Below are 13669 nucleotides of genomic sequence, written 5' to 3'. Positions count from 1 at the left end.
AGCAAAAAGAGAGCAAAATGCAAACTATTCTAATGACTCAAGGCAATGGGGAATTTGTTAAGAAGAAGAAAGGGTGGGCCCATCCATAACTTTTAGCTTAGAAAGCTAGAAAACAACACTTCCACCACCTTCTACATCTATATACTTTGACAATGGCCCTTGACTGAAGATCAATTACCCTATGCTTGTTCGGAAAATATTCAATGTGTAACAAGAAGTTGTTGCAATTTTTATTGAGACAGACAGGTTTTAAAAGGGCCTCATAAGAAACTCTTTCCACGTTATTTGCTCCATGTGAAATATTTGTGCATATATCAAGTGTATTAAAATCATGCTCTTTTCCACCTTATTTGCTACTTGTGGAAGATATTGTGAAATATTTAGGCATATATCAAGTGTATTAAACTCGTGCTTAAGCATTTCAAGAATGAAATGTAATCTTCTTTCTCATACCAACTTGCTAGCATTAGAAGTTGATAATGTAGCCCTCATTCTTTATGCATGGAAGGAACTTGCTTATTATTCTAATATGAATGTCTTATTATACTTCTTCACCTTGAGCAAGGGAGTGATAAAGTTCAAAATGGGTCAAGTGTCCTTATGAGTTCCCAAGAGACCACTAGAACCATTGAAAAAATCAGCAACTTACAAATAATATGGGATGGCCTAGAAGGGCATAATCATGTATCACAATCCTATTTTTGACAACAACTTGAACATCAATGTCAAGGATAATTTCGCCATGCACATGAATAGTCATAAATACCATATGAATCTCAGTGGTGTGTGATGACTTCCTAGTTGTCGATAAAGGAACCTTGTTAACTCCATTATACATCATAAATTTTCATATGATTCATGTATGAATTTAGTTTATAGCGAGGCTATACCCTTTTTAACAGTTAAATGCCATGACATATCTAGTTTCTCTAAATTCTATGTATTAAAAGAGAGCTAAATGTGACTAGTGTGGTCAAATCTCATGAACCAAGTATGTGTTCATGCTTATTTTCATAGATGCAATTAAGCACAAAATAGTTTATTACAAGCATAGGTGCCATCTTCTAAAGGATTGGATTGAAATATCATTGAAATGATAATAGCAACTCAAACAAAGCTTTAAATTTTATTTTCTTAAATAAAGGTACCACAAAAATCGCAATCATTGTTGTAATGATATCTAATCATCTAGTATAATGTACCAATCCATCCCTCACTGCTTGGATTGCATATTTGTGATTATGATAGAGGGATTCTTAATGTATCTCGTGAAACAAGAGTTATGTGTGACTTGCTAGAACAATAGCACATAAAAAGGAGGTGTGATAAACCCTCCCTATTAAATATATTTGTATCGGTTTTATTTTATCTTTCTTAACCTCTTGTGTCTCATTGAAGATATGAAGCACTTGTAATAGCTCATTGCCATGTCAACACATGGGCAAAGGAGTACATAGCGTAATTTGAATCATCAAATGTCATGTGTCCAAAAGAAAGCTAACAAAATATGTAATTATATTTGGCAAGAAAGCTAACAAAATATTGCATAGTAGTCAAATAAGGAAGTAAGTACATGACATTCAAGTAATTGTAAAGATCCTTAGGCACATGATAGTTGAATCTCCTCTTAACTGCCTACATCAATAGATTAAAACCTAAGGAATCCCGTGGTTAATAGCCGTGAAGTTTAGTTAACTAAATCTCATTGCTCTTCTTCTTTTGATATGAAAGTTTGTATCAACTCTCAAAATTTACTCCAATATCCACTCCACTAGGTCTCTAATATCCAATTCTATGTATTTGCACTTGGTTGCAGGATGTTTATCCATGATAGCACTAGTTTCTTGAGGGTCTACATGGGAATATCATGAATAAAAAGTGAGCTAGTAGTTAGCAAATGAAAACCACATTAAGTGTCCTCTCTAGCCATGAGACATGTGACTTGTTGTACACAGGTAAAGGCACCTTTACCTAGCTATTCGAAGAGCTTAATTTTACACATGTTTATTTTGAGGTGTTAGACTTATTAACCTAGTATAATATGTTGGATGAGGACTTTCAATAATCTACACCTCTTATTTTGTACCCACATAGACATGGTGCATGTAAGCATGTATAATAATGAAGTCAAGAAATGGGCTATTTGAGCATATGTATATGCACACAATTCAAATGAACCAAAGATTTGTAAAGGTTTTCGCTTGTGCACATGGACATGATGATGTTTCTAGGATTCCTTGTGCAAGATGCTAACATGCCTTTTCTAGAGTTTTCAAAATTAGTGTATTCTCATATATTGACTTTAGAAAAACTACATAAGCATCTCCTTGCATGCTATATAACATGTAGATTAGGATTATTAGGATTATGCTTACTTAATGTATCTAACCTTTTTAGGTTATAGCCTATAAATAATCATCCACATGGTAGAATAAGAACACATAGCTCATTCCTTTAGCATATTTTCACTTCTATTAGGTTAAAGGAGCTCAACATCTGGAAACTCAAAAGTGACATGTTGGTATGTGTTGCTTGATAAAACTCTTGTAGCATGTTTTGTTTCTCAATTGTGTTAATGCATCCCAATTTTGTCCAAAACAAGTTTTATAGCCTCATGATTCAACCTAGAAATCTGACATAGAAAGTTTAGATCACAAGATTTAAAAAAGTAAATTTATTCCACTTGAGATAAACCTAAGGTGTATAATGATAAAGCCTATTTTCAATCAAATTGGCCAATATGATACATGATATTATTGGTGCTCTAAAGTGCCCAAAATGTGTTACCTTTTTTGTCATATTGCCCATTTCTTGACAGGCAAAATTTCACTAGTACTTGTATTGTATCTTTACACTTGTACTAATCTTTCATATTGTTTGATTGCTATGAATAGAATTCTCTTTTTGACCACTTACAATCTTGCTCATAAGCTTACACAGGGCCTCATTATTTTCCATCTTCCTAGGTGGGTGCAATAAGTAAATGAAGAGATTAGTAACTTCTTCTTAATTGAATTATTGGGACTATGGACATTTATGCCTAGAGTAAAGAACCCCCTCTACTTTATTGATATAATTTTCAAGTACATGCTTTTTGAAAAGCCAATAAGGAAACAAGTTCCTAATGCAAATCCTTGAAAGATGTGGTGTGTAGTGTTGGTTTGTATGATTAACTACAACAATAAATGATATTTTGATTCTACGAATTTTTATTAGCTCAAATTGCTCATAAGGTAGCATGTGGCTTTACTTATTAAAAATATTTTGGTGTATCAATAGTCCAACCTTTAAAGTTGCAATAGGATCAACTAATATGTAAGAAGAAGTGTTATATTGCACATTGATCCAACATTGAGAGTTGCATTCATATTCTCCCAATATGTAAACTTGTGAAATATACTTGCTCCAAGCATGCCCTTCTTGCCTTTCTTTTTGTTTGGAGCAAAATGTAATATCATGCAAAATTGAGCAAATAATATATATGCCAAGTTTCATGGGGCTTGAAGGTGTCATACATAAGGTTACCCATGAAACTATAACTTGTAACATCTTTGTGTGACTCATTTTATGAGGACAAATAAGAATTAAAAGTGAACTCATCTTCTAGCTTTGATGATTTATCTTCTTCATTTGCAATACTCTACATAACTAATAGATAGAGATGGCATTTCCTAAGGGTGCTATGGATGCATGGAGGTCCAAATTCTACACATACAAGCTGTAAATAATCAAGCTAACATTTCGGCTTCCAAATCACTTGTAACATCAAAAATTCTACAAAGTCAAGGTACATTAATACTTCTAGTTGATTAAGATTTGATAACTCAAACCCATCTAAAGAGCATATGGTCCCTTGGATTGACTCCTACAACACCCTAACTAGTCACTAACAACACTATGATTGAGTCCTTGCCAAATTACCATGACTAGACCACCTTAAGTGATCATTACTATGGCTAGATAACCTTATGTGATCATTACCATGATTGATATCATCCTAAGTAATCTTTGTCGTGAATGGATCAATTTGATGTTGAGATATCGAGCTCCACTCGTGATATGCCAGGGTGACCGTTGTACATTTATGTCACCGACTTGTCAGTTGTAGATGCGGTTGGTACACCGCCCATGAATAATAGCTACATGACAGCTATCCTTATCTACTCTAGTTCGTGGCTCAGTTAGTATGCCACCTTAGTTAGTTGAGTTTGGTTTGAGACCCATATATAGGGTTCTTCTATTTCTTTGTACTAGAGTTCTTTTGGCTTACACAACAAAGAAGAGGAAAACTGTTTTCAGCCTCCACCCTTGTGTGTATTCCCCCATTGTGCAAGCAAGAAAGCTACAAGTGAGTCTCCTTCCTTCTCTCCCACAATCTTGACATTTGAGTGATCATTACCACAACTAATATCACCTTAAGTGATCATTACCATGTTTGGAGAACCTTGAGGGATCATTACCATAGAAAACACCACCTTGAGTGATCATTACCATGATTAGATCACCTTGAGTGATCATTACCACGACCCCACATAACCTTGAGTTATGTTTGCCACAATGGAGAAGACCTTAATTGAGTCCTCACCACATTACGTTCATCGAATTGGCAACACCTTAGATGTTTATTACCTCAATTGATAGGGAAATATCTCGTTTGGGCTTCCATGTGACCTTGGCCCTCAACTCCTCCTAATACCTCTATTGAATTCTTCAACACCTCAAGGAACTTAATACTTCAGTGTAGCTTGCAAAGCCCAATTACTTGTAGTGCTTGAGTCAATTGGCCTTTTTGAAAATACCTCAAGAAGAATGAAAGCTATCTCTACATTGAATACCTTGAGTAACTTGAGTCTTTAGGTAATATCTTGAGTGTTTTTCTATCTTCCTCCTTTGAAGGAACCTTAATGCATGTGGGCCTTCACCCTTTGAATACCTTGAGTCTACTAGGCACCCATTTAAAGCCTTTTGACCAAGAAAGATAAGGAACCAAGTGAATGTAATAAAGCTAGAAAGACCTAAAGACTCAATTTGACAATCTAAACAAGAGATAGAGTAAACAAAAAATCTTAACCTTTAGGAACAAACAAAGAAGGATGCAAAAATCAAGTCAAGTCAAAGCAAAATTATGCAAGTCAAAGTGTAGAACTTTTTTTCAAAAAGGATTATTTTTAAAGGTTCTATCATATTGCTATAGGCCTTCCACATTGGTTATGTGGATGCACAAGGACTTTTATTTTTGTAACACTACGTTGTCGTGCCGCTACACGCACACCGTGTAAAAAAATCTAGAGTGTGGCTTTCTTATTGATTTAGAGAGCCAATGCCATTTTAGACATGTGTTAGTGTCCATGGTTCAAAAATATTAGATTTTTGGACGAGTTTTAGCCAATTTTTGATATTTTATATATTATCTATTGTAAAAATCCATAAAACTATAGACAACTTCTGGATTAGGATGACATGTAAAAGAAAGCATGTAGCTTTAAGCCAATTTGAGAGGATTTTGTGTAAAAAGAAAGATTAGCAAAATCGCACGACGTGCGATCGCTATTTTTAGGCAATAAATAGCACTCTAAAGTGGGAGATGAAGAGAGAGTGATCTGGGAGAATTCTGGCCAGGTGTGCTAGTATTTTACTTCCTTTTGGAGCCAATGGAAGCATCAGATTGGCGATCTGAGCAGTATAGATGAAGGTATTATTTTATACACGTTTTTGTCTATTAGAGTTTTATCTTCTCATAATGCTAAAATAAACTAACAGGCTTCATCTCTATTAGTATTATTCTTCATTTTCTATTTCTTTCTGGGAGTATTCTTCTACATCTTCTATTTCTTCAAATCCCTTCTCTTATCTCTCCCATCTCTTGAATCTCCGGAGTCTAAGCTCTTAAATCCCCATACATTCTTCTCTCTCAAACACCTGTGATTGACCATGAAGTACCTCTTGAACCTTTAAATATTCATTGTAATCTACTTACCTCTTGAAGACACATCTCCATCTATCTTGTCCAGTTTTCTTGCCAAACCTCTGTGGTGACCTTCAACCCTACGCGCTGTGACAATGTGAGAGTTGGTGGGCTCACTCCCATGCGTATTATAACATCTCTTTAGGCTAGATTAGAAGATTCGCAACAGAAGAAGCATAATAATTCCAGTTTGTGACTCTCAAGAAGTAAGCTCTACCTATGGATATTTCTCAATTGCTGGCTAAGTTTTCTTGAGGTTTAAATCCTCCCTTAGATACTCAATTGGAAGCTATGCATCCGATAGATCTACAAGATACTTTGATAAGAGCTAAACCACTTAATCTCCAAGCAAAATTAAGGATTGGAAGATATTGGGGTCAAGGATTTGCCAATAAAGGACCCCATGCCTTCATAAAAAGAGCGGAAGGGCAACAATAATTTGATGCAAGAAAGAAGGCCAAGGCTAATACAATTCGCACCTTTGTTCCATGAAATTGTAAGAATTTCACTCAAAGGTGTCTCTATTGTAATGAACCAAGTCACTATAAAAGACAATGTCCCAAATTAAACCAACCTCCTCAACAAGGACATTTTTTTAACCAAAAGAGAGGTGCAATAGGAAGAGGAAGTGGAAGGGCTATTGCAATAACTCTCATGGAAGATGAAGATGAAGAACCTGCAATGGAGACTAAAATGGAAATAGAAATGATTCATGCTGCTCGACCAAACTACTTCTCAATGATTCACACACTAGTGAACCACCAAGGTAAGCCCTTTCAAATTTTGATAGATTACAAAAGCATTCATTTATTTATTTCTCCAAATATGCACATAACCTAGGCGTAGAGTTAGCAAATGGAAAGGAAGTTGTGTCATCACAACAACTTAGGAATGTGGAGTTTGATTTAGACAATGAGCCCACAAGCATAAGGCTTTGTGTCATGAACTTGGATGCTTATGAATGCTTGTTAGGAATGTACTAACTAATCCCCAATGATGCTCACATTCATTATGGAAGAGGCCAAGTCTCATTTCAAAACCTATAAAGAAATCAAGTGTGATAACCCAATGCAAAGCTAGAAAACAAAAAATCCAGTTGGCTAAAGCCTCACGAATAGTGTGAGGGCTAAGAAAAGGATTGCATATGTACTTAATCAAACTTAATAAAATTAATCAGGTGAAGGGATCAAAAGAGGAACCTCATGGGGATGAATTAGCATACACACGTTTTTGTTAAAGAGTTAATTGAATGTCCACATCAAAGAAAAGTTGACCATGAAATTAAGCTAGTCCCAAGAGCTACTGTAGTTGCAAAAACGTAGTATTGGATGTCCATCCCTGAAGCTATTGAGTTGAAATAACAACACTGAATTATGGATACACTAGCAATTTTCCATGGGGAGCCCTAGTCTTGTTTTAGAAAAAGAAACATAAAACCTTTCATCTTTTCATTGACTACCTTGGGCTAAATCATATCATAATTAAGAATAAGTATCCAATCTTTAGGATTGATGAGTCACTTTGATTAACTTCAATGAGCAAAGATATTTTTAAAGATCGACTTGACATCCGAATACTAAAGGATAAGGATGAAAGAAGAGGACATTCCTTAAGCTGCCTTCAATACAAGGTATGGATACTATGAGTTCATTATTATATCTCTTGGAATAACCAATGCTCTTGCAACCTTCAAAAAAATAACAAAGGATGAGTGCAGGATATCTTCCGGCCTTATCTCAATTATTTCATTCTCATCTTCTTTGATTACATTTTGACCTATTCCAAGAAGGACAAGGAACATGAGCCACGACTTCGCACTGTTTTAGAAATAATGAGAATGCATAACAGTTTATGCTAAGAAGAAGTGGTGCATGTTCTTTGAAAGGTAGATTGAGTACCTTGGGTTTATAGTGACAAAAGAAGGAATTGTGGTAGATTCTTCCAAGGTCAAGATGTACAAGAATGGTTGCCTCCAAAGGTTAAAGAAGTTTGCGATTTCTTAGGATTGACTAGTTGGTCTCGAGTCTTTATCAAGGACTATGCCTCGATCAATGGACCTCTTATAGACTTGATAAAGAAATAGACCTACATACTATGGACTGTATTTAAGTAGTCCAACTTTGAAAGACTCGAATATAGTTTAGTTATTACTCCCATTTCAAAGCTTGTCTACCTAAACCAAGGATTTGAGATTGTTAGAGATGCAAGATCTCTTGCATTGGGATGTATACTTTTGCAAAAGGGACATCCACTTGCTTATTCCTCAAGGAAGCCAAAGAGTCACGAAAGAAATTATGCTTCTCATGAGACGTAGAGTTGTTGGTTGTGACCCACACTCTCAAGTTATGGTCCACACTCTCAAGTTGTGGAGACATGACCTACTTGATAATAAATTCACATTGATAATAGATTACAAAAGTCTCAAATGGATCTTTACCCAACCTATCTATATTAACAATCCCATTGTGGGGTTAATCATGGTGTATACGAAATACTTTCAACACATTATCATGGAGGGTTGTAATAGAAAAGGAGCTTCGTGGCTAGAGAGAGAAGGCACACAATATGCACACAAAACAACTGTTCACTATATTTGCATTGCACACACAAATTACATTTTACGGTGGAGGTGTGGAGGTGAGGCCTCATTTATATAGCCTCACAATTTCCATGTGTGTCTCCATGCGACACACTATTACTCACACTTTACATGTGTGCACATATGTGGCATGCTTCCCTCCACACCTCACATCCATGTCCTTGCACCATACAATCTCTAGCACATAATAGAGTGCTTTCACACACATATACACACCCACAAACACCACAACTTAGATAATCAATGCTCCCTCTTAAGCAAGGTGCTTACTTTACCTTGTCACCCATCCAATATAGCATTGCACTACCATAATTGCTACCTCTCAACACTCTCCCTCAATGCTATATTGGATTATTTACATGAATAGACACATCTACTCCACCATATGCATGTTAGTATGCGTGTATAATGTTTATTTCAGCACCGCTTGCTTAGGTGAACCTACCACATTCTTTTTTAATAAACCTTGATCTTTAGGAAAGGTATAAAAAACCCACTCATGCATCATAATAGCCTCTTTAAGACTCATAGAATCATTAGACTTGTGTTTGAAGGGGTCTACTCCTTACCTAATGCAGACTCGCTTTTTGTTTTTTTTCTCTTTTTTGATTCTTTGCTTTCCTTTTTTTCTCTCTCTTCAACCTTCACATTACGTTGACCATTTCTTAGGTTGCAAATGAGAAACTCTCGAATCTAAACCTTCACACAGACATAGTCTTCAATATGGCATACATGATCTCTTAACATACATGCTCTTTTAACATGCACTTTCAAGGGTGTGTTTCACAAGCTTCTATCCTTAAGAAGCTTACAAGGTGCCAAATTTGTGAAAGCCCTCCTTGTTTCACTCCATATACTCATCCTTGAGTGTACCGATGAGACGTGCCTCAACCAACATGCTCCAACTTGCAAAAGCCATTGGGAATTACACATCCCATATACATCATCCTTTAATGAAGTGAGAATTCGAAATTTGAGGCAATAGTTATAAAAAATACTTTCTTTTGACTCTATTTGATTTCAACACAACTTCAACTTCTTTGACTCCATGATAGAAACTTCAAAAATTTGAGCCATTCAGAATTACACATCCCATATACATCATCCTTTGATGAAGTAAGAATTCAAAATTTGAGGCAATAGTTATCAAAATACCTTCTTTTGACTCTATGTGACTTCAACACAACTTCAACTTCTTTGACTCCATGATAGCAACTTTGATGACAATGACTCCTTATACTTGCAAAACAACTTTGTTTGATAGCTTCATTGCAATGACATTGCAAACACTTGCACTTGATGACGATAGTATCTCCATAGTCCTCACAAGATTTTAACTCCCTTTGATAATGAGTGTACATATTTTTTTCTTTTTAAAACAAGGATGCTAAAACATACTAAAATTGAATCCCATAAGAAAACATGATATCTACATGCATAAATAAAACACCATGATCAAGAGCCCTAACCATGGCTCTGATACCATGTCAACAATCCCAATGTGGGGTTAAATCATGGTATATACAAAATGCTTTTGACACATTATCATGGAGGATTGTAGTAGATAATGTTGCAAATCAAAGCTGGAGGCTTGATAGAGTGTGCACAAGGGAGAGAGAGAGAGAGCTCAAGTACAAGACAAGATCTTGTTTAGTTGGTTGCTCAAAGTATAACTAGTACACTCTTCTCTCAATTGAGTGTGTACTTTAGGCTATTTATATAGCCACTGGAGGGGTTAGGGTTAGGGTTTCCCCTATCCTCCAGCCCTTTTACACCTATCTACACTTATCCTCTCTAATGTAGGGAGAGTTCCTGTGCTTATCTTTCAACACCCCCCCTCAATGCTAGGTAGCATTGGATACAAACATAATAGGATGCCTCCCCTTAATTCTCAATGAGTTGCCTTTATAAATCAAGCTACAAGAAGAGGTTATAGGCAGAGAGTGTTACAAGACTCAAAAAAGTCGGTCACCTGTGGATTGGGAAGCAAAGTTGACCTCCAATTCCTTAGGTACTTCTGGAACACCGGGACACTTACTGGTAATATGCCCGGTCTTTTTACATTTATTGCACTTCATTTTGTCACTATATTTCTTCCAACAGTTGTTCATAATATGCCCCTTTTTGTGATAGAAAGAACACTTAGTAGAGGTTGTATGGACTAACACTTGCTCACGGGAAGTAAATGTTGAAGACCCTTCAATATGGTTTCTCTTCTCTTCATCCAGGCATGACTGGATGGTACTTGCTACAGTTGGGTTCGGGATATTAGTTAGGGTAGTAACCAAGGTTGGAAAAACGTTCTTCATAGAATTAAACAGGATGGCAATGGCATCTTCATCATGGATAGGTGCTTGAACAAAGGCAAGCTGTGCCATAAGCCCCTTCATATGTGAAATGAACTTGCTTAGGTCTTCTCCCTGCTTGTATTCCAAGCTAAAAAAATCAATCTTGAGAAATACCTTGGAGTTCTTCCCTGTAGCACCATAGAGTTTTTCGAGTTCATCCCATTTTTCTTTTGTAGTTAAGAGCCAATCAATGTGATGAATTAAGGATTCATCTAAATGAAGCATGATGATGGCCTGAGCCCGTTCATCATCTTCTACATCAAGGGGATTAAATGGGTCAATTACTTTGGTTCCTCGTATGAAGGGCCAATATCCTCGTTCCATCATTTTGTATTTGATCAAAACCTACCAAGGATGGAAATCTTTTCCATTAAATTTTCAACTTTGAGGACGGACATCAGCATATGTTGTGGCCATTGGGAAGGTCTTACCACTTGTTATAAGAAGGGGAGTGTCTAGTCCCTTACAACCTTGCTACTGAATGCGGAAGCTAATCAAACACTTGATATCAAAGTTGTAATGAGGAGAAAGGCTGAAAATCATACATATGTAATATTTCAAAATATGACTTTGGTGGTCCTTTTTTATGTGTAGTCTTCTTCCGAGGTTTAATGGTCTTTTTAGGCTTCAATGATCTGAACCTAGACTAGACTTCGGGCTCCTCCTTGTGGTATGGCTTAGTGGATGAACCTTGTGTTGGACAAGGACGATCTATGATTTCAATGCTTGTTGCTGATGATTTTGAGGAGAGTACAATTACACTCATCCCTCTGATTTCATTGACCAGTGTACTTGAAAAAAGTCACTCAAGATATGTAATACAATTCTAGTGCATGATGGTCTATGTGTTTATAATTGTACACATAGCCTTACAACTTGAAGCAAAGCACTCAGTTGTTTTAATTTCCTGATAAAAACATTTAGATTTGTAAGTATTAGTAACAATGATGATTAAACAATGTGCATTAGTGCTTATAAGCACTCATCTGTAGCTCATGTTGCTAGAGATGGTAAATGTCGGTCTTGAAAAGCTTGATGATGACTTTCCAAGTGCATTAACCTCTGAGATTAGGTTCCCAGATTAGTAACTGACTCAAAAGGAGTTAACTCAGTGATTAAAACCACTGTTAATGACCAAACATTGAGAAATCTGAAAGTTGAAGAAGCTTGAAGCTTCCTGGCTATGGCTGCCAGGAAACTGACAGTTAGGGTTTGGCTTCTAGCAGCCAGTAGAGATCAAATTTTCCCAATCCCTCTTAGGGGGAGATGGACCACTAGGGGGGCTATGAAAGCCCTATGGTGGCCAAGGAGATTGCACCGCTTGTTGCCCATGCTAAGCCTGAAAGCGTCACGTTGCCAAAAACATCTCCAATTCTGCGTTTTGGAGAATGTTGCCCACCAAGTTGACTAATCCCAGGCTTTGTTGTGCCAGACTGAATTTTCCTAAGCTAAGGAGAAGATATCCAGAAGGAATCATGAGCTGAAACTGCTTCTGTTGCCCACGCCAACTCCTCCAAGGTCAGGGGGTCTGGCTGGCTATGGAGGCAAGAAGTAAAAGATGAAGATGATGGAAGAATATCATGTGCACTTAGTGAAGTTGCTGAGGGTATAGGAAGCTGAAGAGATTAGAGAAGGCTCTGATACCATGTTGCAAATCAGAGTTGGAGGCTTGATAAAGTGTGCACAAGGGGGAGAGAGAGAGAGCTCAAGTACAAGACAAGATCTTGTTTAGTTAGTTGCTCAAAGTACAACTAGTACGCTCTCCTCTCAATTGAGTGTGTACTTTAGGATGTTTACATAGCCACTCGAGGGGTTAGGGTTAGGGTTTCCCCTATCCTCCAGCCCTTTTACACCTATCTACCCTTAATATAGGGAGAGTTCCTATGCTTATCTTTCAACATATAAGAAACTCCATGGCTAAAGAGAGAAGGCAAACAATATGCGCATTCAACAATTGTTTACTATATTTGCATTGCGTACACAAGTTACATTTTATAAGCGAGGTGAGGCCTCATTTATATAGCCTCACAATTTCCATGTGTGTCTCCATGTGACACACTATTACTCACACTTTAGATGTGAGCGGTGGATTTTTTCCCCAAAAAAATGCTCAAAATTTGCCCAAAAATCAAAATTTCAAGGGAAAATTAAACTCTGTCGAAGGCACCAGAGGCAATTGGGTCGATTTTAAGCGGCAAGCAACAAACGGGTTTCAAAACTGCTTTAAAGACCCACCAAGCGATGGTTGGGGAATTTTCATAAATTTTTAGAGTATGAGATGGGACTTCTGGAAGTGGTCGGCAGTGGGGGGACTTTGAGTTAGTCAGGTAGAAATTTTCAAGAGTGGCGCGGAAATGGTAGTGCCCAAGGCCAAGATCAAAAGAAGGCATTGTAAATGGACTTAAGTGGTAGGAGGGGGTGTGACTCTTGGGGCCTCCACCCCCCAAATTCTCATGTGACCGGGGGGGGGGGATGTTTTTTTTTTGGGGCGAAAAAAAAGAAGAAGGCCATGAAGGCGCAGGGACAGGAAATCGTGATGAGGAGGGGGCTATGGGCTATGGCACTTCAAAGAACTCATAGTAATCGACAAGATCAGCCTCTTCCCCGATATCTTCGCTCTCTATCACCTGGCTTTGTGTGCAAGATGGCTGCTGGTCCAGATTTAGCCTTTCTCTCTCTTCCAAATGGCAGTTCATGTGGGAGAAATCAAGAAGAAGAGGGGTTGAAGAATGCTTGTCCAAGCGGTGATCGAATCGC

Source organism: Lygodium microphyllum, chromosome 2 (assembly GCF_053477565.2).
Source record: "Lygodium microphyllum isolate KBCC chromosome 2, Lygodium_microphyllum_v1.1.10, whole genome shotgun sequence".
Taxonomy (NCBI): domain Eukaryota; kingdom Viridiplantae; phylum Streptophyta; class Polypodiopsida; order Schizaeales; family Lygodiaceae; genus Lygodium; species Lygodium microphyllum.
This window is presented reverse-complemented; position numbering follows the sequence as displayed.